This window comes from Thermobia domestica, chromosome 18, assembly GCF_964235325.1.
Source record: "Thermobia domestica chromosome 18, izTheDome1.hap1.1, whole genome shotgun sequence".
NCBI classification, from domain to species: Eukaryota; Metazoa; Arthropoda; class Insecta; order Zygentoma; family Lepismatidae; genus Thermobia; species Thermobia domestica.
Genome location: NC_137471.1, coordinates 5,228,115 through 5,252,781, shown reverse-complemented (window position 1 = coordinate 5,252,781; position 24,667 = coordinate 5,228,115). Strand labels below are relative to the sequence as shown.

The window sequence follows — 24,667 nt, the reverse complement described above, 5'->3', positions numbered from 1 at the left end:
GAGCGGAAGGAAAGAAGCCTGGGTAAGTGCAATAGTAAATTATCACTTTAGTTAAATATTCCATTAATTATATATTCCTTTAGTATAACTTGCTTTAATATAGTACTAAACAAGTAATGTGATTTATGACCACAATTCTTACTATTGTAACTCGTTAATGGTTGAGGAGAAAGAAATGGGTTAATCTGAATTTTGAGAAATCTTTGAATATTAATGTTTTGTAACTTTTTACATTTCAAGGTACGCAAAATGAATGTTATGTGTTTATTCTTTCCTTTTTATATGTGACGGTTTATTACTTGATGGAGATTTACTACAGGACTGCTTAACATAATTGCTAAGAAACCGTTTTCAGCGCGAACATTTTCTTGTGTAGTGAAGATTTAGGATTTAGATTTCTGGGCTTTCGGCATCAATGACCTTGTTAGCCCGTCACATGTGAGTTATGACGTCCCTCGGTGAGCACACTATCCTGGGAAAGGGAAGGAAGCAAACGGCCTGGGACCTATATGTTGGGTACTACCCGGCATTTGCCTGGTATGAAATGAGGAAAACCCAAGAAAGCCTCATTCAGGATGTCTGGACTTAAAAGCTTCTGATACTTTTTCGACCGAGTGCCCCTACCGGAATCGAACCTGGGTCCGCTCGTACCGAAGGCGAGAGCGTTAGCAACTACGCTACGCGGAGCCACTTGTGTCTAGGAAACCTATTTTTACTAGGATATTTGCAACAAAATTTATTTCCTTTCTTTCTTTATTTTTCTTTTTCTTTTTGTTTTTTAACAATAAAACAAAACATATTTTACAGCCTCACTGAAATTTAAAAACAGCAGTCAGGGAGAGCTCACGTTTAAGATTCTTTTTGTTTTGTTTTGTTTTGTTTTGCTTGTTATGTTCTCTAGTTAACTAATGTTTGAGTTCCTGAGAATTATATTATTATTATTATTGTTTCATAATTTTCGAACCAAAAATTAGATGTTTTTCTTTTTTTCCTTGTGTTGACGTCATTGTGGCAAGTTGGGGTGTTTGTATCGTACCTTGGCATTAATTTGGTTACTAGCACATAGTTTCAAGGTCATAAGTTGTAGGCCGCTTGAAACAGCTATTACACAGTTGAGTGTCAGACGTTTGACTTGCAGCTTTCGTTACAGCGTCTAAATTGCAGTATTGGATTGCGTCCAGCTTCTATGGCTGGTAAAAAAGTTATATCGCTTTCGTAATATGGTAAGAAATACAATGTAACAGTTAGGTATAGTATATATGACTAGTTTAATTAGTCGGAAATTACTCTGTTTCCTTGTCTTATTCTTTCGATTATGTTTAAGTACTGTGTCTTCATAGTATTGTTTCACTATTTCTAGAAGGAATTAAGTATTAACGAAGTAAAGAATAAGCAGAAGCCCACTTTGACGTTTACTATTTCTCATACTTCATTGAGAATGTTTTGATCCCCAATTGCGCAAACTTCTAATATGTATGTGTGTTTCTTTTTGTTGTTGTTGTTGTTCTAGTATGTATGTGTGTTTCTTTTTGTTGTTGTTGTTGTTGCTTACACTGCTATAGATATGAGCTCCTTCATGGCTTAGCGGTTAGCGTACGCGCCTTTGGTGTGGGAAACCCGCGTTCGATTCCCGGCGGGAGTGGTTCGGAGTCCATGTTAATCAGTAAGTCCACGTCTCATACAGCCTCGTTGCAGAAAAGGATATTAAAATCAACTCAGCACTGCTTTACAGATGGAGTTGTTTGATTCAGGGTTCGAATGAAGCTTTTTACGGGAAGCAGGCACGTAGCCAAGGGGTGGGTCCAGACCCCCCCCCTTCGGATCCAGAAATGAAAAATATTAAGGAAAGATGAAACAGAAAGAAACAGATGAATCAGCCTCAAAAATATAAAGCTACAATAAGCGTTTTGGTTACTCTTTCTTACGAGGAGCTTTGTGTGGAGGAAACGGGAGGGGGGGGGGGCGGATCAAGTTGAAATTGGATATTATTATAACGGAACATTCCGAATTCCATCTAGCTCCATGTTAACAGTATGCAGCGGCGCAAATCTGTCTTCAACATTGGGAGGGACGGGTAAGACAGTTCTCATAATTTTTTTAAGGATGTTCAAATTACAGTATAACCTCGTTAACACGAACTCGCTTAAGCCGAACACTCGGTTAGGACGAACAAAATTTCGGTCCCGGCATCGCTGTACGTTATCTTATAGGAAGTTTTATCGGTTAACACGAATTTCGGTTAGCACGAATTACGAACTAATTTTTAGTCCCTTGAGTCAGTAAAGGTTTTGATTTAACACGAACTTCCAATCCTTTGATTTTTTTAAACATCATTTTTCTTATTTCAGATTTCACTCCAGATCAGTTTTTGTCATACAGTATTTATACAGACGAAAATTGCCTTGTAAATAAGAAAAACCAGAAACAGATATCTTTCCTCTTATGAGGTGTTGATTCTGTCCTCTGTCAAGCGCTGAACATGCAGGTGCTTGGCAGACGAGCTGGCGACAGCTCGAGACAAAACATCTTCTCTCCCCTGTAACTCCAAACTGGTGACAGCAATCATAAATACCTTTCCGTTACAAGCGGTACTCACCCTGCTAGCGAAGTTATCAATTTTATAACTTGACCTGGATTTTCTGCGTGGAAGCTTTTTTTTTTTTTTTTTAAATCTTCGAAGATAGGCTAATAAACTTACTGTAGTGTTTTCACTTTTCAGAGGATGGTACCGAGACCTACACTAGTCTCGATCTCGATTTTAACTCGAATTTGAGACCGAGGTGTGCTTTCCGAAATCGAGACGAGACCGAAACTCTCAGTCTCGTCTCGATACAATTCTGTAGATGGTATCAAGACAGAGAATAGTCTTGGTCTCGTCACGAATTTGGAACCGAGACGAGACCGAGACTACTCAGTCTCGTCTCGATACCATCTCTAGTGTGTTCTATGACATACATAATATACTGTAGTGGTATGTATAGTCTGTATACTGTAGTGTGTATGTATGGAGAAAATGTATTCGAATAATAAAATTTGTGTCCCCGGTTAACACGAATTCTTTTAACACGAACTCCTGATTTTTCAGTCCCTTGATATTCGTGTTAACGAGGGTTTACTGTATGAAGTTGAAAAACAATGCTGCGGAGGATCAGGGGAGCAGAGTTGTCTTCAAAATTCTGAGGTGGGCAGATTTAAGGCTTATTCTGGGGTGGGGACATCAATTTCATCTTACTTTCCTTTGTGGCAATCGGACACAAATCATCACATTTCTCTCCAAAAAACGCATTTCAAATCGGATTATTGAGGGGAAAGTCCCCCCCCCAGTTCTAAGATTGGAGGGGACATGTCCTCATCCCCCCGGGACTTGCGCCAGTAACCGTATGGACTACAAATGACGATCGATAAACCGGTTCTTTCAGATAGCCTGTCAGAACTTAAGCAATGCCCAGAATTACCAATAATATGAACCATTTTGAATTTCGCGGCAACACTAATCCATTTTATAGGATGTCTTTACTCCAGAAAGAGATCTCGTTGCTATTCTTGACGGCATTGAACTAAGATAAGAGAAATAGAAAGAAGACGAGAAGAACCGAGTTCGAATGACCTTGGAAGACTATGTCTTTGTCAATACTTTTTTCTATTCTTTTACGCAAGATTTCTTCATAATTCTTTAATTAAAATACTTACTAACATATCCTCATTTTATTGTCCTAACAAATCAATATGGATATGTTGTCAGTAAAATAGTTTAGATTGATCGAACCCCTGGTGTGATAACCACAGTATTTCGTCACAGACCTCCCGTATTGCGAAATCGTGGCTACGTGCCTGCGGGGAGGGGGCGACTTTTCAGATATACAATCCAAGCCTTTTATTTCTCAGTGATGCAAGATATAATATATAGTATATAATATGTAAAATATGAAATGAGGGAACATATTTTCCCGGCAAGGGAGAAATTCTTTGGCGAGTTGGGGAAATTACTTGACGAGAGGGAAAATCTTCATCCTCCCGTTGATTCAAATCTTGATCGAAGATCATGCGAGTAGGATTCCATATTATGCTGTAGGTGTAGGTAGTACACAGTCTTGGCGCTGAATAGGACGCTAAGCTTCAAGCCAACCACATGTCTGTAATAACCTATTGCGATTGAATGGTAATGTAACGTAATGTACGATATGTGCATTTTCTAGATGCCATAAAATTATAATTTTAATTGAACATTCCACGATTATATACTTCAGGTTAAAGGAGTTTGATGATTAATTGAAGTGAATAATCGAGGCAGTGATTCTCAATCTTCTTGACTTACGACACACTTTAGTAAACCCCAATGACATCGATATATTTGTTTAGATTTTGGATTGCTTTCCAACAAGTCGAAAGCTGTAGGCTTACTAAGTTAAGTGAACTGATCCTAATCTAAATCCATTGTTTTCGGGGGCGCAGAAATGGACAGTGACACTTCCGATACTATTTAAATCAAAATTCAGCCAAGCAACTTGGGGAGGGAAAGAGGGGAGACGGATCTTACAAATGATCGAAAATAACCGATATGAGAGAGCGTTTCGTAATAGTAAAAAAAGTGACTGACTAACGTAACATACATGTATTACTGGTTTTCTTATTTTCACCCAACGAAGCAGGTAATTAACGCTAGTACTAGGTATGTGTAGACTAAATGAGGTGATTTGCTTCGTGACCCTTCGAACAATGTACGAAGCGGATGCAAGCAGTTAGTACATGGAGTTAGCTTACCTAAATTTAGATTTCGCTTTCCGAAATCTTAATGGATGTATTAAGTGATTTCGTTACTTACACTCTTAATCTCTAAATACAAGGATTCAAAACATATTTTCGATTCCAAACTATGACTCTGCTAGACAAAGAAAGCATAGTCCAGTGTATGTTTTACTTCATTTTCATATACGTGCTCGTAGGTTTTCTCGGGGACTTGGTTTCCTCCCACTTTCTCATTTCACCAAATATTCCATAATCATTAACTTGCTTTAATCACCGACTCCCTTAGCCTAACAGCATAATAGTGGGACATTAAACTCAAAGACTTTATTTTTATTTTCAAGTAATTACTTTTCTCTCCCTTATTTATTTTTAATTTAATTTCTCTTTCAATTTCCCTCTTTTAGGAACATCAACATAATTTACAATTCTTTCTCATTATAATAACACTATTAAAAGTCCCATATGCAGCTCACCACGTTGGAACCCAGCGGAAACAGATGAACAACGAATATTGTCGAAAATATGCATTGCTTACAGCGGCGTAGCGAGCATTACAAGATTGGGAGGGGGATGAAACTTGAAATTGCCAAGTCTTGATTTTTATCTTTAAAAAATGTCAAGTCTTGATAAAAAAAATGCCAAGTGTTTCGAAAATCTTACAAACCCTATGAAAAACTATTACAGCAACCTTATTTTCATATTCGTTCCATTCCATGCCCCCCGTCTGAGACACGAATAAGATCAGCCCTTGTTCCGCTCTCGAGTCCAATTTAACATCTAACCTCAGGATCATTATCATCACCCACGAAGCACAACTGTTAATTTGATAACTCATGGCTATGTTAGGTAACCTCCGCCAGCTAATCTTCACGAGAACCTTTAAAGTTACAATCAGTTGTAGAAATGCATTTAAAAACGTAGAATAAGGTAGGTTATATTTACTGTTTGTGATGTAGAAGTGCCTAATTTACATATTAAACATTCAATTGAGGGGTTCAGTGAGAGACCAGGCTAACTTACATCCAGGTCAAGATTGAGATTTTGACGGAACAGCATACTAATGTCATTAATTGACCTTTGCCTCAACCACTTGTCTGTGTGGCTTGTCCTGAGACAGGGGCGGATCCAGGGAGGGTCTATCTCCCCCAAGAAGAGGAAACTTTGTGTATTTTAATATAAAATAAAACCCACCCAGAGTTGAATCTCTTAAAAGTAGCTCTATCTTGTAAGTAGTGGCATTACAACCCACCGCCCCCCAGTAGTCCATCCTGGATCCACCCCTGTTGTATACTAAACCAAACTATGAATATCAGTCGTATCCTTTGAAACGTGCTGTTTTCATTTGTTTCCTTTTCTTTCAGAAAGTTAAAATTGTCAGTTAGCCTAGTCTCTCGCTAAACTGTCAATTGTGACAAAACACACCAATAATTGTTGATGCCAACTAAAACATACATATCCAAAGCCTACAAAATATATCACATTATTTAAGTTTTTTTCTTTCTTTCTTTCTTTTTTTTTTTTTTTTTTTTCAAAATTGCTTGCAATGTTTTTCTTCGTGCCAAGCATCCGAATGTCATCTTGAATTCTGACCTCATTTCACTACAATTCTTTGAAGTGTAAGACTGCGCAGCTTTTTTTTTCCCTCTCTCTCGCTCTCTTCAGTCCTTCAGTCTCCCCCACTTTGATTTCATGATTTCGCACTCTGATGAAAAGTATTAAACACCAAAATGGAAAAGTACTAATATATAACCTCTCTTTTAGTAGCCCCTCCAACCACACGCCCGGGGCACGTGCCTTGCTTGCTCGCCCATAGCTCTGTGAGCTATATAAGTAAAATACAATGCGCGCGCATATGTAAACTTGGTGCCAGCTTTGATTCTCGCTGAGAGAGTATACATATAATGTTGGTTCGAATTCCATCAAAACCATAGGCTCATTTTTGTGTAACCTTGGTACTAAAGAAGACAGTAGACTTCAACAAATATTCCTGTCGGGCCTCGATGGCTCAGTGGTAGAGCGTTCACCTCTGGTGTTTGGGGTCTTTGGTTTGATCCCAGCTCGCGCCAAGTAAACTTTGTGGTGGACAAACACCGTGTGAGTGGGTTTTCTCGGGGTTCTCCCGTTTCCTCCCACTTTCTTCATTCCACCATTTCATTCATTATATCATCATCAGCGTCTCCTTTAGCCTAGCCGGTATACCCGTCATTATTGATACAACTATTATATACAGGATGCATCAGAAGTCCCTTGTCATCCTTTCTGAAAACTACAGGGATGTAGTTACATTGATTGCGAGATAAGAGATACACATTAGGCCCAGAGGAATACTTTTGGATTACATCACGCGGACGGTCGCCATCTTAGATTCGAAATTGTAATACGGACGATAAGTGGGTAGTGTGATACATGGCCATGCACTAAAATGTTCTGAGGATGTCAAATATGCAATCAGATATCATGTAACTTATTCTGGTGAAATGTTATTGGCAGTGAACCAAGTGAGACTATATGTAGTGGTATGTCATACCCTTCTTTTTTTTTTTTTTTTTTCCAGTGATAGAGACATACCGTTTCTGGTTTTTTAGTGATCAAGATAAACCTTCACGGAAGAATAAATGCTAAATACCATTAATAAATCCCTTTTTTATACGTATTGACGAATAGCTTTGCACATAAAAAGATTTTATTTCTTATGTAGATTCTAAGTTGACAATACTGACATTTTTACCTTTTTCTACCTTTTGTTTGTAAAATGAGGTGTTTTCAAAGAAGTTCATCTAGTTTATATGTTGATGTGCCGTATTGAATTGTTTCTTTCGTATGTATGTATGTGTCGTCTTGTCTGAATTCTTATAAGCGTCGTATTTTGAGCATGGGCGGATTTAGGGGATTGCTGTGGGGGCAGATCTTACGGGAGTTTGAAATACCCCTCATTCGAGTGTGTGGTCCAGGAGTTTTCCCGCTGGAAATTGTTAATATTGAAAGTCGGTTTTTGAGCACTTTCGTGTATAATTCTCTGATACAAGGTAAGGGCTATTTTTATTTATTTTTTTCCAGAAAGTTGTTCACGATGGATGGATCAGTCTCCGTTTTTTCTCCGTAACTAAAAGAAGCTTTCCAGTGGTTTTTAGACATTATGTAAATAGAAATGCAATCTTGTAGGCTTCACACCTCACTGCATTTGAACATTTAGATAGCCGATATGTCGAGTCAAAATCGTAATAAAACACACCGCCTCTGATTTTTCCCACTTCGAACACATTTCCCTGTTATAGTCAGGGGTAAAAGCTAGGGGGAACGCGGGGGACGCAGTTCCCCACCTCGAAAAATATGTAGGACGTCCCCCAGATCCTAAAATGGTACAATGGGCAGAGATAGGCAGGAGGAACGGCGTGGAGTGATGCCGCTACCTACCGTCCCCCCACCTTTTCAGGTCCACTTTTACCCCTGGTTATAGTATATGTTCTACATGTTCCTACTGAGCAATAAACATTTGCAGAAGCTTCTTCCAATTGCTGTGGACACAAAGTAGGATATAGGGTCAAATTTGTGCACAGACGATGGCGATACTTTGTTCTAGATGATAAAAATTATGAATATTTACTGCACAAACCATAGCCTTAACTTTTCCACTTAGCTAGAAATTGAACAGCGTTAGGTCCGGTGATCGAGCAGCCATTCAACTGCCTCTCGTCGATCAACCCATGTTCTAGAAAATTGTTCAAGTAGTGACGCAATACGAATCCATAATGAAGAAAGCGCCATGGTGTTGAAAAAACTGCGAGAATGTACCATCCTCGGGCATCGCAGCTCGCAATATCTATCCCTGTACGAACGAGCGAGAGGTATTATTCCGCAGTTAATTTTATGGAATGAAAAAGTGACTGATTAGACGTATTCCTCATTTGTCTGCCAACAACATAATTAATTTTCTTTGCGCTGGTCATGTTGGAGGGGTCTTGCACGCGGGGTTGTCAGGTGACCAATTGTGCATGTTCTGCCTATTAACCTTCCCATTTACGTAGAGGTCAGCTTCATCTGAAAAGAGTATTTGCATAAAAATGTTAACCATAATTACTCACTGCACTTGGCGATCAACATCGTTCTCGTGGAGATGTTGCTTCATTTGCACCTTGTACGGATGCACTTATACACGCGCAGACCCTATGACTCAACCCACATTGCATTAATAAATGACGTGTGCTCCTCTGGGGCCACATCGAGAAAGAAGTCAGCACTGCCGTAGGCGTTGCTTCATCTGTAGCTCTCTACGATCGTCCGCTACGACGTATGTTCACGAATGTGCCCGTCTCCTCAAATTTAGTTAATTACTGTGACACTGCAACATGTAACACAGTCACATTGTGGATGATTCTGTTTGCAATCGGTAACCACTGTACAGGCACTCCTCCCGCTCCACAGTTTGAATATTTCGATGCATTCCTCACGTGCTAACGGTATGGTTCTACATCTAGAAGAAAGAGGTAAATACAACGTTCAATTGGCAATAACTTTTCACCAAATTAAGCTCCATGGAATCTGATTGCATATTTGACATACTGAGAAAATTCTAGCCTGTGGCCATATATATATCACATTACTCACCAGTTTATAACAAACAAATTTAATCCAAAATGGCGGCCGTCTGTGAGAATATTTCCAAACGGCCTAATGTGTATCACCCATCTCACATTCAATTAAACTACACCCGTGTAGAATTTAGAAAGGAACTTCGTATGATGTATACAGGGTGTTTCGAAAGTCCTCTGACGTTACAACAAAACGTAAGAGGAAAAACCATTTCTAAATATGTTGTTTTCATTCTAAAGTGAACACTTTTTAAATCGGAGGAGCCGTTTGGGCTGTACTCTTTATGCGCCCAATGTGGAATGAAAATGCAATGTTACCATTTACCTGGACCCACAACATATGTGAATGAAGTTACTGTTTGAAATGGGGGCTAGCCATCGACATGTTAGCGTAAAAATCAGTAACTTCATTCACTTATGTTGTGGGTCCAGGTAAATGGCAACGTTGCATTTTCATTTAACATTGGACGCATAAAGAGTGTACAGCCAAACGGCTCATCCGATTTTGAAAATTCCTTCAACTTACATTGGAAACATCATATTTGGAGACGGTTTCCCAATTACATTTTGTTGTAACTCTGATAATAATCGAGTTACTTAATGTCAGGGGACTTTTGAGACACCCTATATATCTTATGGAATATATGTTTGATGTCCCTATAACTGTAGATATAATTTAGTTTGTTTAAATTTACAAGTTATTACAAGTAGATTCTGACTTACATGCGTAAGAGTTTGTATGTAACTAACTAATAAATTCTATTTCATGAAATTTACATTGAAATATTTAACACAAAATCTTTTATATTCATGCTTAACTTAGTGACTTGGCTTTGGACTGCAACTGATTATTGTACCCCATTATTGCTTGAGAAGAAAACCGATGTCCGAATCTTCATTTGGAGAAACCAAAGAACTATTGGAATGCTGAGGATTGCAATCATTAATTTCTACACTTCAAGGTGCGTAAAGTATATCTAGGTATATTCTGTGTTTATTGTTATAATTACTATTACTATTATTGGGTTTAGAATCAATCAAGTACTTCATGATATTTTAGAGGGATCAAGATGGCTGCCAGATAGATAAATATTTGAGCGTCAGGCCCTTATTTCTTTTCAATTTTATATTTAATCAATGTCTATTTCCCCCCCCCCTCATTATTCCACCAAATCGTATTCCAAGATCATCAATTTTCAATACTCATTTGTGACTGTCAGCATACATAGCATAACCGTAGGAAGTAAAACAAAGATTTATTTTTATTTTTCGTTTTCATGTCTTTTCTCCATAGCTGTGAAAAATAACGCCTTCAACATCATAAATTTGTATGCTACTTGCCTGCTTTCGAGCACAGTAATCAACTATTTGGACATTACGAAGCAAAGCAGGTCTACGTTGCAGTTAGCATACTTTTGAAAGGATGTGACATAATGATATTGGTGTTGCGATGTTCAGCCTAAACAGTGCAAGTAAATAAATCTGTAACAATTGTATTGGTGTTTAGCTTACATGTCCTCCAGACGGGCCATTTTTTTTTTTTTTACATCTTGTTACTTCTACTGTATATGAGGGGTCGCGGTAGCTCAGTGGTGGAGCGTTCACCTCTGGTGCTTGGGGTCCTGGGTTCGATCCCAATCCCCGCCAAGTGAACTTTGTGGTGGACAAACACCGTGTGCGTGGGTTTTCTCGGGGTTGTCCCGTTTCCTCCCACTTTCTTGATTCCACCATTTCATTCATTACTCATCATCACCGTCTCCTTTAGCCTAACCGGCATAATCGTGGGACGTAAAACTCAAAGATTTCATTTCATTTCTACTCTATATGAAGTATATTCTGAGGTTGTGTTTTTGGGGACGTGGTAGCTCAGTGATGGAGCGTTCACCTCTCCTGCGTGGAGTTCCTGGATCGATCCCAGCACGTGCCAAATGGGCTTTGTGTTGGACAAACACTGTGTGTGGTTTTCTCGGGGTTTTCCCGTTTTCTCTCACAGTTTTCATTCTACTATTTCATTCATTCTCATGATTATAGTCTCCTTTAGCATACCCGGCAAAATCGTGGAACGTAAAACTCAAAGATTTCATTTCATATAAACTTTGGTGCAAAGTAACCCCATAGATGAAGATATTTTGCACCACATACAAAAAAGTATGTTCAATATACTAACATAATGTTTGTCTGCAATGTTTTCTCTCCTGTATTTATACATTTCACTTTTTACACAAAACTGCATGTGTAACGAATTTTTGTTACGAAATTCGAGACGAGACATAGCTCTTCCAATAGAAACAGATACAGTTTTCGAGACGAGACAACTTTCGCGACACCTTTGCGAGAGGTGACAGTCTCAAATCATTTCTCGTGCGTACCCCTAGCCCATATCGTGCGTTATCAAAAAGCATGTTAATGAGAAATAACAACATGTAAATACAATATAGGTAGTTAAAAACATTTTTGTTTTCATTCTTCACTAATGCATTATTATTAACCTCAGTATTTTATTGTCCATTCTTAATCTTAAGGTGATATATAATTAAGTTTTGAATTCGGTTAACTTATTTTGTTTCTCAAATTGTATTAAAAATGTATGTACAAACATGTTTATTTTCATTCTTGAGTGCTTAAAGTCACTATAGTTATTAAACATAGTAATTAATATTGTACTCTTAACGTTAAAATAATATACAGTTAACTTTTGAATTCAGTTAACATTTTTCTTACTGAAATTGCTTTAAAAAGTATGTAAAAACTTTTTTATTTTCTTTCTTGAGTGCCAAAAGTGATGCACAGTTATTAAGATTAGTACTTTATACTCTATTCTTAATTTTAAACTGATAAACAGTGCGTTTCTGAATAAATTATGTCAAGTTATTTGAGTGACGAACACTGGTACAAAACCCTAACTACCACTGGAACATTTCGATTTTGAGATGACTACTACCGGTGCAATACAAGGGATTTTAAAATATTGTTTTTCCTTCAAAGGCTATTCGATTTTGAATTCTGACTACATGGTCATATATAGGAAGGATCAGTGTCTCTTTCCAACTATGGTACAGCTCCGACCGATTCACGGTGCTCACAGAAGAGACAAAAGAGTATGTTTTCAACCTTAAAGTAACGACCACTGGTGTTTTTACCCTGGTATGCAAAAGTAAGTGGGTACCCCAATGGGGTAGAGGGGTACTATGCGGTACCTAATTTCTGCATTTTAGATATATGGAAATACATGTGTCTAAAATGTAAAGAACTGATATTTGTTTACCGAAAACTGCAACTCGGTAAGCCTTACGGATACCGAGACATGGGAAAATAAAGAGCGACACGATATGTATGTGGGGCTTGCATACTTGAAGGTACAATTTGGAAAATGAATTCAAATATGACTAACGGCTATCAAGATATTGTCAAATAAAGAGAGGACCAATACAGGTATGGGATTTTCGTATTAGATGATAAAATTTCCGAAACCGGTCATGGAAAGTTAATAAACACCAGTAGCAATTCCATCTTCAAGTAATTAGATATTTCCATGGGGTGTTAGAACATCTTACAGTCTACCAAGATTAAATTTTAAAAGCTTTTGAAAATATAACTTGACATTTGTAAAGAGTATTAGAAATATGTATTTACCTAAAACTTGCAGCTAGTACATCTAACATATAGAGAAACACCGTGAAATAAAAGAGTATGAGATGTTGAAACTTCGGAAAAATTATTGGTCCCAACAAAATTAAATAAGATGGTATTTCTATGGGTTAAGTAAGTACCTCAGTACAATTTCGATGGAAAGATTAGTTCTAGGTTTTCTTCAGGCAGTTCCAAAGGTTCATCGAGCTGTGTAAAAGAGTGAAAATTCCCTGTGAATATCTAATATAGTAACCAAAATATAACGAGTCATTTATTTTATGACGTAAAAATAGAGATCTTTAAGGATTTGTACTTCTGGGTCTTTGCTATAAGAAAGAAATTCAAAAACCTACTGTATATACCTTAATATGCAATTAAATCAGTGAGGACACAGTAACTTAGTGGTGGGGTGTGTACCTAGTATGTTTTGCAGAAACTACACTGGAGTATTCTCTTAATCCACAGAGATACGATCACACTTAACTGCCCATTTATTTTTAAAATGAAATTAAGGCAAGTGAATGTTGATGATAGAATTGATGGAGTGTAAAGGTGGGAGGAAAGGAGTACACCGAGAATACCCACGAATACAATGTCGACTACAAACTGACTTGGACACGGATCAAACCAGGGACCCAATACACCAAAGGTACGCACTCTACCACTAAGCCACCGTGCCTCCACCCATTTAATTGTCTATTAAGGTGTATACGGTAGTTTTCTGAAATTTCTTCTTCTTACAGCAAAGACTCAACAGTACAAATCCATGTGGGTCTCCATTTTTACGACCTCGTAAAATACATAATTACTTATATCTCGGTTGCTATATTAGATATTGACAAAGAATTTTCATTCTTTTTGTACGCTAGGAATTATCACGCTTGGATTTACCCGAAGAAAACTTCGAGCTGAATTAATCTTTCGATCGGAATTGCCCTGACGAGTGTGAGGTACTCACTTAACCCATATAAGTACCATCTTATTTAACTTTTATTAAGATCAAAAGTTGTTTTATGAAATTTCAAGATCTAATACTCTTTTATTTCACGGTGTCTCTCTAGCTGTAAGATGTACTGGCTGGAAGTTTTGGGTAACTCTATTCTCTTTTCTAATACTCTTTACAAATGTCAAATTATATTTTCCAAAGCTTTTAAAACTTAATCTTTTTAGACCCATGATGTTCTAAAACCCCATGGAAATACCCAGTTACTTTAGGATGAAATTGCTACTGGTGCTTATTCAGATTTCATGATCGATTTCGGAAATTTCACCACCTAACACGAAAACCCCATAACTGTGTGGGTCCTCCCTTTATTTGACAATATCTTGATAGCCATTAGTCATATTTTCATTAATTTTCTAAACTACTGTCAAGTATGGAAGCCCCACATACCTATGGTGTTCCTATTTATTTCACCATATTTCGGTAACTGTTAAACATACCGACTTGCGGTTTCGGTAAACACACACCTGTAACGTTCTTTATAAGTTTATTAAGATATATTTTAGAATGTTTAGAAATGGGAGGTCTGCGAATGCCATAGTACCCGAAAACCCCCATAAGGACGTGTGTGTAGTGTATTGAATTGAAACTACTTTTGAGGTTGTTGATAGCCCTCAGTAATTACGTTTTCGAAACTGCACAATCTAGTACGCAAAACTCACACTTCTATGGTGTTGTCCTTTATTTTCCCATACCTCGGTATCCATAAGGCTTACCGAGTTGCGGTTTTCTGTACTAAACAGATATCAGTTCTTTACATTTTAGAGACATATATTTCCACATATCTAAAAATGCAGACATATTAGGTACCCCATGGTACCTCGAACGCCAGTGGGTACCCACTTACTTTTGCATAGTAATACATTTCGAGTTGTTCAGCATCAACAAACACTTTTTTTTTAATTCATCATTTTTCTACCAGAAACCCAAAAGTCCATACCTGACCGAACAGATTTTGTCCATTTAATCTAAAAAATGTTAAATATTTTAAAATGTAACATTTTAAATATTTTTGGATTTTTGTTTCAGGTATTTCATGTATCAAAACAAAACCAGGATTCTGCATGAAAGACAGCGAAAAGAAGCAGTGTAATTTGTGGCTAAAAGCACGTCCTTTCTGAAGACAGACCCGATTGTATTTACATTCTTTTGTACAAATATGTAACCTTAATAAATATACTGCTCCGCAAATTATTTCTTTCTTCCATAAATTAGAATAAATGTATGTCTGTTTAAAGAAAATGTTTGTTAGTTAAAGGTCTTTTCAACTCTTTTTCTCTGTAAATAAGAACATTATACCTTGCAACATTTTTTTTTATCATTGTGCAATTCCGATTGGATAAAGTAAATCTGCACGAAGCACTATTATTTCAGTCATACATTAATAACTAATGTATTGTTCTGTGAATAAGGCAATGGTATAGTGAATATGTTTTAACATAAAATCTGTAACTCAGCTTTTCAGTAGTCAACTTTATTGAGAATCCGAAGAAAGAAAGAAAAAATGTTGGACTTAACGAATTTCAAAATTATTTTTGTTCGAATTCTGGACTAATCCAAATTATCCAGAGAAATCATTTATGTTGCTCTCTACAGATGTATCCTTTCTCCAAATCGTATGAAAAGGAGACTTCATACATCGCTATATTTTGTATGTACTATGTTTCGTATTTATTTAATCACTTTGTACCTTTCTCTAGTGTTGACAAGGCCGCAAGTGTCAATCGAATAATTTAGTGTTTCACTCATGTAACCTTGTGACTAACGTACGTCCTGTCGGTATATATATGTTACTGGGTTCGGTTAGCGACAAACAATTTTTAGTGTTAAACAAATACAAAAATCTACACGCAATGAGATACGATGATCTCTGCCTCATAGACAATACCAAGCAACTAACGGTACTGAGTGTGGTTGAGTTTACTAGTGGTATTATCTGGCTAAAATCAATGTTCCGAGAGCTATACTTCTTTTTGTGCTCTGAATGCAAACTTTGATATAACCGTTTTAAATTATTGTACATCTATCTATCTATATAGCTATATCTATATCTATATATGTATATAATTGTAAACTAGAAACTTCCGAGTAATTCTGAGAATCATCGCTCTTTCTTTAAATAATGTATGAGACTATTACACTGCTCGTTACTTAAAATGTTGAACTAAGAAGGATACATCCAGGAAAGTCCAAATTTGCAGAATGTGTAGAGCAGGGAAGGATAAATATGTTTGGTCGATGGCTGCACAGCTTCTCATACCTGTGAACTCCGCCAGCTACAGTTGATGAGCTGTGGCATTGGATCGTAAGACGCATGGCTTACCATACCAGAAGAGAACATCCTCTCGATGTCTCGCTGTGTTACAGTCGTTCTGGTTGTCAATGTTGGGTCAGTTCTGCTCTGCTATCACCACGTTGTCACACAGCGAATACAGCGGTAAGTTTAACCCTTAACGTAGCAAGCCTAAGTCGTCAAAGTTGTTTACCAAGCTGGAGTCTTCTGGGGACCCCAAGTATTATTTTAATTTCTCAACATAGTATTGCAGAGGGTTACTCCAACTATTATTTTTTGGATGTCTAGAAGCATACTTAAGTTAAATGAACATTGTTGACGTCAAATATTATGTATATTTGAACACTATTCAGTTCTTCATACAATTTCATACTTGTGTGTTCGTAAATCTGAAACACAGGTTTAACAATGAAGTTTTTACATTTTGAAGTGTGTTTTTATTTTTTGTATTTTTTAAAGAAACGCATCGTTGATCTAATCATGTAATTGATATCTCAAAGGGTTGCAGGATACATATAAAAATCGAGAATAAATTGATCCTTATAATTGCGGCAGTATCACCAAATATCACTCTCTGGGGTCCCTAGAGTACCCCGCTTGGTATGTTAAGGGTTAAGCATATTCGACACTTACTATTAGATATCGGCTTGGGAACTTTGGCGTAGCTACCCTGTCTCCTTGAAGTTGCATTTTTAATGGGGAGTACTGTTTAGGAATCATCTTGTGAGGGAAAACGTTTTCAGCTGACACCATGTTTTTAATTATAGCTTCATTTAAAAAATAACTTATCTGTTAATTAAAATGTTCAGATAAGTTATTTCTGGAAAATCCTATTCACGCCTCTTGTGGTAACAACTTCTGCATTTTGGAAGAGGATATTATTAAGGAAAAGAATGAGGTAAAGTCGTCTGTATATAGTACACACGGAAAAGAAAGTATTTGACAGTTGACAAATTTTCTTTTGCCAATAGCTCGGCAACAAATTAATTAATTTGGATCTTTTTGTTGTTATTCTTCGAATAGTTATAACTTGACAACCTGCCAAAGTCGGTACTCTGATAGGTTAATTTATTGTTGAGTTTTTAGGAAAACAAATTTTGTCAACTGAAGAATATTTTCTTTCGTGACTGTACAAGCAATGGATGATAACGGCTTAATAAATGACTGTACGTAAGTCTTTTTTGAGTTTGAACATAGCATTGTACATGGCTGTGAATTTTGCATTATTATTGAAGTGCTGCAACTAAGTTATTGCAAAAGGTATGATAAATTCTTACAGTAATATTGTCACATATTGATTTACTCTGTATGAAAACTAAAATAGTTTAACATATGGTTACCCTCCTTTGTGCCAATAATTTTAAAATTAACTCTTGTGCCACTTTTCAACACTTGGCTTTGCAGTAGCTTTCCAAAGAATTAGCAGGAAGTCCAAACTTACACCCTGCAGATAAATACATTTCTCTGGACAGTTTCACTGCTCCAAACTAAAATTTGAAAAGTGTAGTATTTTTAATTTTATTATTATTGGCACAAAGGAGATCAACCATATTTTAAGCTATTTTTGTTTCCATACAGAGAAAAACAATATGTGGCAACATTACAGTAAGAATGTATCATGCATTTCTCAGTATGTTGCAGCACTTCAATAATGGTGCACTATACGTACAATCTAGATCCTGAATATGTCCAATTCATATATTACAACAAGGCAATACGTATGCGATACAGGTAAAATCCGTATATTTCATATGGACAATCTACAAGCTACATACATCCAGTCCATACATTACATATGGCCAGCCTGTACGCGACATACGTGTAATCTATATGCCGCATGCAGACAGTCTGTAAGCTGCATATGTGCACTCTGTATGGTGCATACGGATATTCTGTATGCTGTATCGGGACAAGCTGTGTGCGACATAAGGAAAATCTGTATAATACATAGGTACAATACGTACACTGTATCTAGTCGTACGTACGGGGCACAAGTACAATATAGATGCTGTCTCGGGGTTGAACGCAAGAAACACACGTACAGAACGTATATTGCATACTTCTTGAAATTACGCTCCGTCCTGATAGTCAGTGAGTGTCGTCATTATTAACCCACATGCTACATACGATCCTGACGTCACAAAGCTAGATATTACCTCCGTATATACTTGTTACTGTAGATGACGTCACATGAATGACGTCATTGCACTTATGTAGACAGTACGTATAATACATACTTTTTCAGCTATACGTTTGCTGCAGGATGCTATATACGGTTGTACGTTAAGTCCAGAAACTACAGGAATTACGAATGTAACCTACGTTTTTAAGTATGCCACCTACATTTTTTTTTCTCAGTGTACCTGTCAGTCATACGGAACTTGGAGGACCAGTTCTCTTCTTAATTTAGAAATATTAAGTGTGAAAAATCTGGAAGACCGATTTCCCTATTAATGGCGTATATTAAGTGTGAGAAATTAGGATATTATCAGAATAAATTGTAGGAAATTTGGATTTCCAATTTCCGTATAGTATGGTATTTCTGTTATTCTTTGTTTTTTCTTTTCTTTCTTTTCCTCTTATTTTTTTAAAGGACTTGTGTTAGTAAAAATATGTTCTGATTGTAAAAGTATAATATATTGAGAACAAATGTAGATTTGTATAAATCTTCCAGCACTGGTCTATATGCTGTAGCATCTCTTTTGTATAATAAAAAAAAATACTTACATAAATTTTTAAAACCGTTTTTAAGAATTTTTGTTAAAATCACGAACATTCGACGTGCGCTGTACCTGTTATGCGGCAAACATTCAGTAAATAATGGAGCTCATTCTCAGATCCTGAAGCATATCCAGTCTGTTAATCCTATAATTGATAGCTGCACGAATGCGATCTTGAAGATCATCCAAGGTTTTGGGTAATGCAGATATATGGTCGTTGCCCTTCACAAACCTCCAAAATTAAAAGCCAGACAGGGTTAAGTCCGGTGATCGCGCGGGCCACTTGCAGATATACTGATCGATGAGTCCAACTCGTCTTATATGTTGATTTGCCGGATTCCTGTACAGAAAGCTGCATATAGTTTCATGTCAGTGTTGAAATGCTCTATCTTGTTGTAGAATGTAGTTATCTCCCTCTGCTGTAAGTCCAGGAATTAACTTACATTCTTAAGTAGCTTCCGCCTGTGATTGTTTGTTCCTCAAAGAAGAAGGAACTATACTTTCGAGGCACTCACATCGAACAGAAAACAGAAATAAACAAATGTTTTATGCTACTTCACAATGGATTTGTGCAGAGTGGGATTCGGCTTTAGGAGGGCCCTGAGCTATTGAAGGTAAGGGGGTCCTTTAAGTATCAAGATGAACGTAGACACCCTTTATGTAGAAATTAGAAACTAGTGATATTTTAGGAAGCAAGCTAGCAGAAGGAGCCCCATTACTTACAACACAGGAGTCTACACAACACGAAGCACTGTTGCTACACGTAGATTTTATTTTATTATTTTTCTTGTATTTTGGAAATATCCAGTTGTTTTCTTTAATTTTGACCCCCCCCCCTTCCAAGAGAGTGGGGGCCCTAAGCTGTAGCTTGTTTAGCTTATATGTAAATCCGGCACTGGATTTGTGTGTAGGTGGATCAAAAAACTTCCGTTTAAATATACGCTGCACTGTCAGATTACTACTTGTTTTGGCAAGTTCTAGCGCGCACGAGCTTCTTTGCTGCAGGGTAAATTCCATTGGCCACATCACTTCCCTCTAGCTGCCTAACTCTGAACTAGAGACTCTGGAAATAATATGAAAATATTTTGAGTTTACTGAGCTTCCAACAAAATTTCTTGAAAATATTCCTACAACTATTAACTGTACAACATCTTGAAATCAGGGACTATTTCTGTACTCACCTTGTACTAAGCCCCAAATCTGAACACCACCGCGGGTAGTGTATCAAGCAAGGATGATATCCTAATTAGTCCCATAGGAATACAAGGTGAACCGATTTTTGATTGTTCATATCTTGGTATAAACCAAAGAACTCTATTTTAACGTTTGAGCTACTACTTCCTGGGCTAAACTGATGTAGATCCAGGGCTGTGCCGTGGAAAGTCAGCGCCCGGGGCGAGAGTATACGACGGCGCCTCCATACATATATTCCAAGCAATTTTTCCTATCTTTTTTTCCTTCCCCCCCCCCCCGAATTTTTCGACCCGCTCGCTCCCTCCCACGGCACGGCCCTGTGTAGATCCATCAAATATTTCTTGAATTTTTTGTGTGTAACGGACGAAGACACGGACAGGCAAACAAAAATTGTTTAAATAATCTATTATTACGATTTAAAGGAAAAATAAAAATGAAATGAAATCTTTACGTCCCACGGTTATGCTAAAGGAGACGGTGATGATGAGTAATAAATGAAATGGTGGAATGAAGAAAGTGGGAGGAAACGGGAGGACCCCGAGAAAACCCACGCACACGGTGTTTGTCCACCACGAAGTTCACTTGGCGGGGGCTGGGATAGAACCCGGGACCCCAAGCACCAGAGATGAACGCTCTGCCACTGAGCCACCGCGGCCCCTTAAAGGAAAAAGAATTGTCGAAAGATGAGACATGTATACCAATCGACAGGACTTGAACAAAATGATATGTCTCTGTAAATCCTCATCATAGTTTTTGTAAAAGGAGGAAAATTTTATTTTTTAAAAAATTAAAAATTGATGTTCTATGATAATCCTGCCATCTATTAAGGTGAAAGTAATACTGTAGTGTACACTAATCAAGCTTTTCAATGACACTAATAAGACTGTAATGCACTAATCAAACTTTTCATCACGGCAATAACAAGCCGATAGTACAGAACCTAGGTGGCGTGGGTCAATTAAAACTTGACCCATGACTAGGGTTGCCATATGTCTGTATTTTTACGGACTGTATTTTTGGGTCTGTGTCCGTGTCCGTATCGTACAAAGCATGAAATCGTGAAGCGAAAAGAATCGTGTTTTCATCAGATAACTTATATTTTAGTTACTATTAATAAAGTAGCTTATGTTTTTAAAAAGTGTCTCATTTTTCCATTTCAGGGTTCTTTTGGTTAGATTTAATACAAACGTAATCTAATGGTATGATTTAGTATATTTGTGCTAACGAAAAAATTATAAAACATGTTAGGTTCCAATAGTGTTTTAAATATTACAGTAAACAATTGTGTGATAACCTAAAAAAGGTGATTTTAGGTTAGAAATTTCAAAATATTTATTCTGTGTTTTGGCACCGTATCTTTGATGGGTCGTCATTTTAAGGCTTGCTCGTATTTTGTATAAAAAAATATATGACAACCTTCCCATGACCTACTGACTCCCTCTGACCCACCACACACCAGTACCCCACTCTGACCCACCACACACCATGAACCATCCTCACTCACTATGACCCACGGACCACCAAAAACCCACCATGATCAACTCTGACTCATGACCCTCGTCCTCTTTTCTACTGACTAAAGAGTTTACACTTGTTATAAAACAAGGCTGTGAAATTATCACTAATCGGCGTTTGAATTCCTACGGTCAATCGCTCAAGCACCACTCTGTTATAATAACGGTGGATCTTACCTTTACAAAATAAAATGGTAAAGTGTTTGTCATAGGCCAAATTACGATTAATTTCAATTTAATTATCATATATAATTATTTCCTTGTTGAATTACATCGCTGTACTTTTGAGCGGAAAATAGGAAGAAATTTGGAAGTTCCAAGTCAAGGTAAGTAGACCAATATAAACGAAAAAAATTAAAATAATTAAGATAATTAAGCGTACCGTATAAACTTAAAATTTCCTTGTAATTCAGCTTATAGTACAAATTTTATGTCTATTCTTCTTACAAGTTTCCTTGTGTTCTGAACGCTCCATATAATAAACACAAGCTTCAGCAATTATTCTAATAGAAATCAGTGTATATACAATGCGAAGCACTGTATTTTCAACGATTTTTTTTTAAAAAAAACTTCGTTACTAAATTCTCTATATCTGTGTGTCCGTCTGTCTGTTATTTGCGACTTTTTTCAATTTTGAACCCAGCATTCGATAGAGCATGAAAAACCCATCTGAGAAAGTGATTAAATTTTTCGCGTCACCCTTACCCTTCCCGAAATATTGGTTAAAAAATGGCCGCTTTCCAGAAATTTAAGGAACCATATCTCGGGAACTGTAAGTCATAGAGAGATCATATTGGTGTTGATCAATACATAAAAGGTTGGTAAATATTTTCGTATCAAATAGTAATCAGTGGCCACTGTCCAACTGGACACTGATTTGGCCAGTGGCCACCAATTAATATCGGTACCAAAATGTTTAACATTCTCTAAGGTATTTATTAACACCCATATCATCTCTCTATGACTTACCGTCCCCGTGATATTGGCCAAAAAATAGTTCCGATTTCGGGAGATTTAAGGAGCCATATCTCGGGAACGGTAAGTCATAGAGAGATGATACTTTGCGAGAAACAGAACAAGGTACGGATAAAAAGATTTACATGTAGGAACAATCACAGTTATCATTTTCGCTCCATCTCTTCTTTCTTTTTAAGTTTGTTCTGGCAATGATCTTGGAGCATTCTCAACTGGATTGTTTCTCAACCAATACCGTTTGTTTTCGATTATTTTTACAAATCAACCCACTACCAATTTCCAATATATAGAAGATACTCCCCTTCCATAAAAGAAAACTTTTTCTTTAAATGCTACGACACGTTCTGTTTATTTTTAAATAAAGAATTAATATACTGAATTTCTGCTCCCTAAGTTGAACGGCTACTGAGAAACTCATTTTATTCGCAAAAACTCGGACCCCCACTATCCCCTTAGGATATATATTATGATGAAACCAAATGTGATAACATCCCAGTTTGGATTAAGTTCTAACTATATACCAAAAGTCATTTCATTTGACTGTGCAATTTGGCCGTGATGATCAGGCACATATTGTTATATTTAAGAGTCTTCATCCAGGCGAAATTAAAATACCGCTAATTTTACAGTAATTATGTGATATCTTCAAATAGATAAAAGATCATTGAAATATGGAACAAGAGCGCCCTAGACAATATTATTTTGTGTGAGGTACCGTTATCACAAGTCACCTAGTGGCTTTCCGTTTTCAGCTGTTTAGAAACGCGAAAATAAATGCCCATTTTCAAAATGGCTCGAAATCGAAAGCAGATAAGTGAGTCGTGATAACGGTTTCTCATGTAAAATATTATTGTCTAGGGCGCTCTTGTTCCACATTTCGATTGTCTTTTATCTATTTGAAGATATCACATAATTACTGTAAAACTAGCGCTATTTTAATTTCGCCGGGATGAAGACTCTTAATTTTTATATAATATTTCATTTATTACAGGTGATTTTAAAATGTATTTTTCCTGTAGTTAGCTTCTCCAAACTCTCACAGGCTTTGTGTCTCGAAGGGCAAGTAGCAAGTTCTATTGATATTATTACAATTACAAATATCATTATCCAACAGTGTCTGAAGTTCTTTTTTCATTTAATAAATGAAAAAGGAAGATAAATGAACACCTTGAAAGTAAAACGTAGACAAATTCACCAGTGTTTACAACATGCTGTCTACAATAGCAGAGTGGGTTGGTAGGTCAGAGTGACTCGGTGGGTCAGAGTGGGTCACGGTAGGTGGTAGGTCACAGTGGTCATGGTAGGTGGTGGCTTGCAATGGGTGACCCACGACCAACTGAACCACTCAAATCTTGACCCAATTGAGTCACTGACCCACTCCATCTCTGGGACACAGTATCGTTAGAGATATAGCCAGCGGTGCTATTCAGCCGATTCGCACCGGTTCGCTAGAATCGGTTGTTAAAAAATTTTGAGTTCGCAGAACCGTTTGTTATATTAATCATAAACTCTTTCACATACACACACCTAGCTAGGAGAGCTTCTTGAATACAAATATTTCGCAGCCGAAAACAATTGATCTATTTAGTGAACCTAGCTTTCCCCTGTACATAACTTACCAGAAGATTGAGTTGAGTAGATTTGAGTTTAACGTCCCTTTCAGCAGCAAGGCTATATGAGGCGGACCTACTGATTAACGTGGAATCTAAATCAGATTAACTCTGCCAGGAATCGAACCCGGCTCTTCCACGCCAAAGGCGTGTACGCTAAGCGCTCGGGCACGAAGGAGCTCAACCAGCAGATTAATGACGGGGTAGGGGAACGGTAAATTTTAACTGTCTTTCTTTTTAGAAATTCTTATAGCTACAGGGTTAAACATATGATCTCTCAGAAAAAAAAATAAGCGTTTATTTCTAAATTTCGTCACACCACCTTGTATAGGATACTGTGTAGGTCTCTACTTGTCACTTGAGGTATCCATTTAAAGTTAGAATAACACAATT

General features: G+C 37.2%; 1 long non-coding RNA gene across 1 annotated transcript; it reads left to right on the top strand.

Annotated features, from left to right (window-relative positions):
- Positions 1–1,001: 1,001 nt before the first annotated feature.
- LOC145674874 (uncharacterized) lies at positions 1,002–15,147 on the top strand. The gene is made up of 3 exons (XR_014129049.1): positions 1,002–1,223; positions 10,159–10,297; positions 14,998–15,147. It is a non-coding gene; the product is annotated as an uncharacterized LOC145674874 (long non-coding RNA).
- Positions 15,148–24,667: the final 9,520 nt, after the last annotated feature.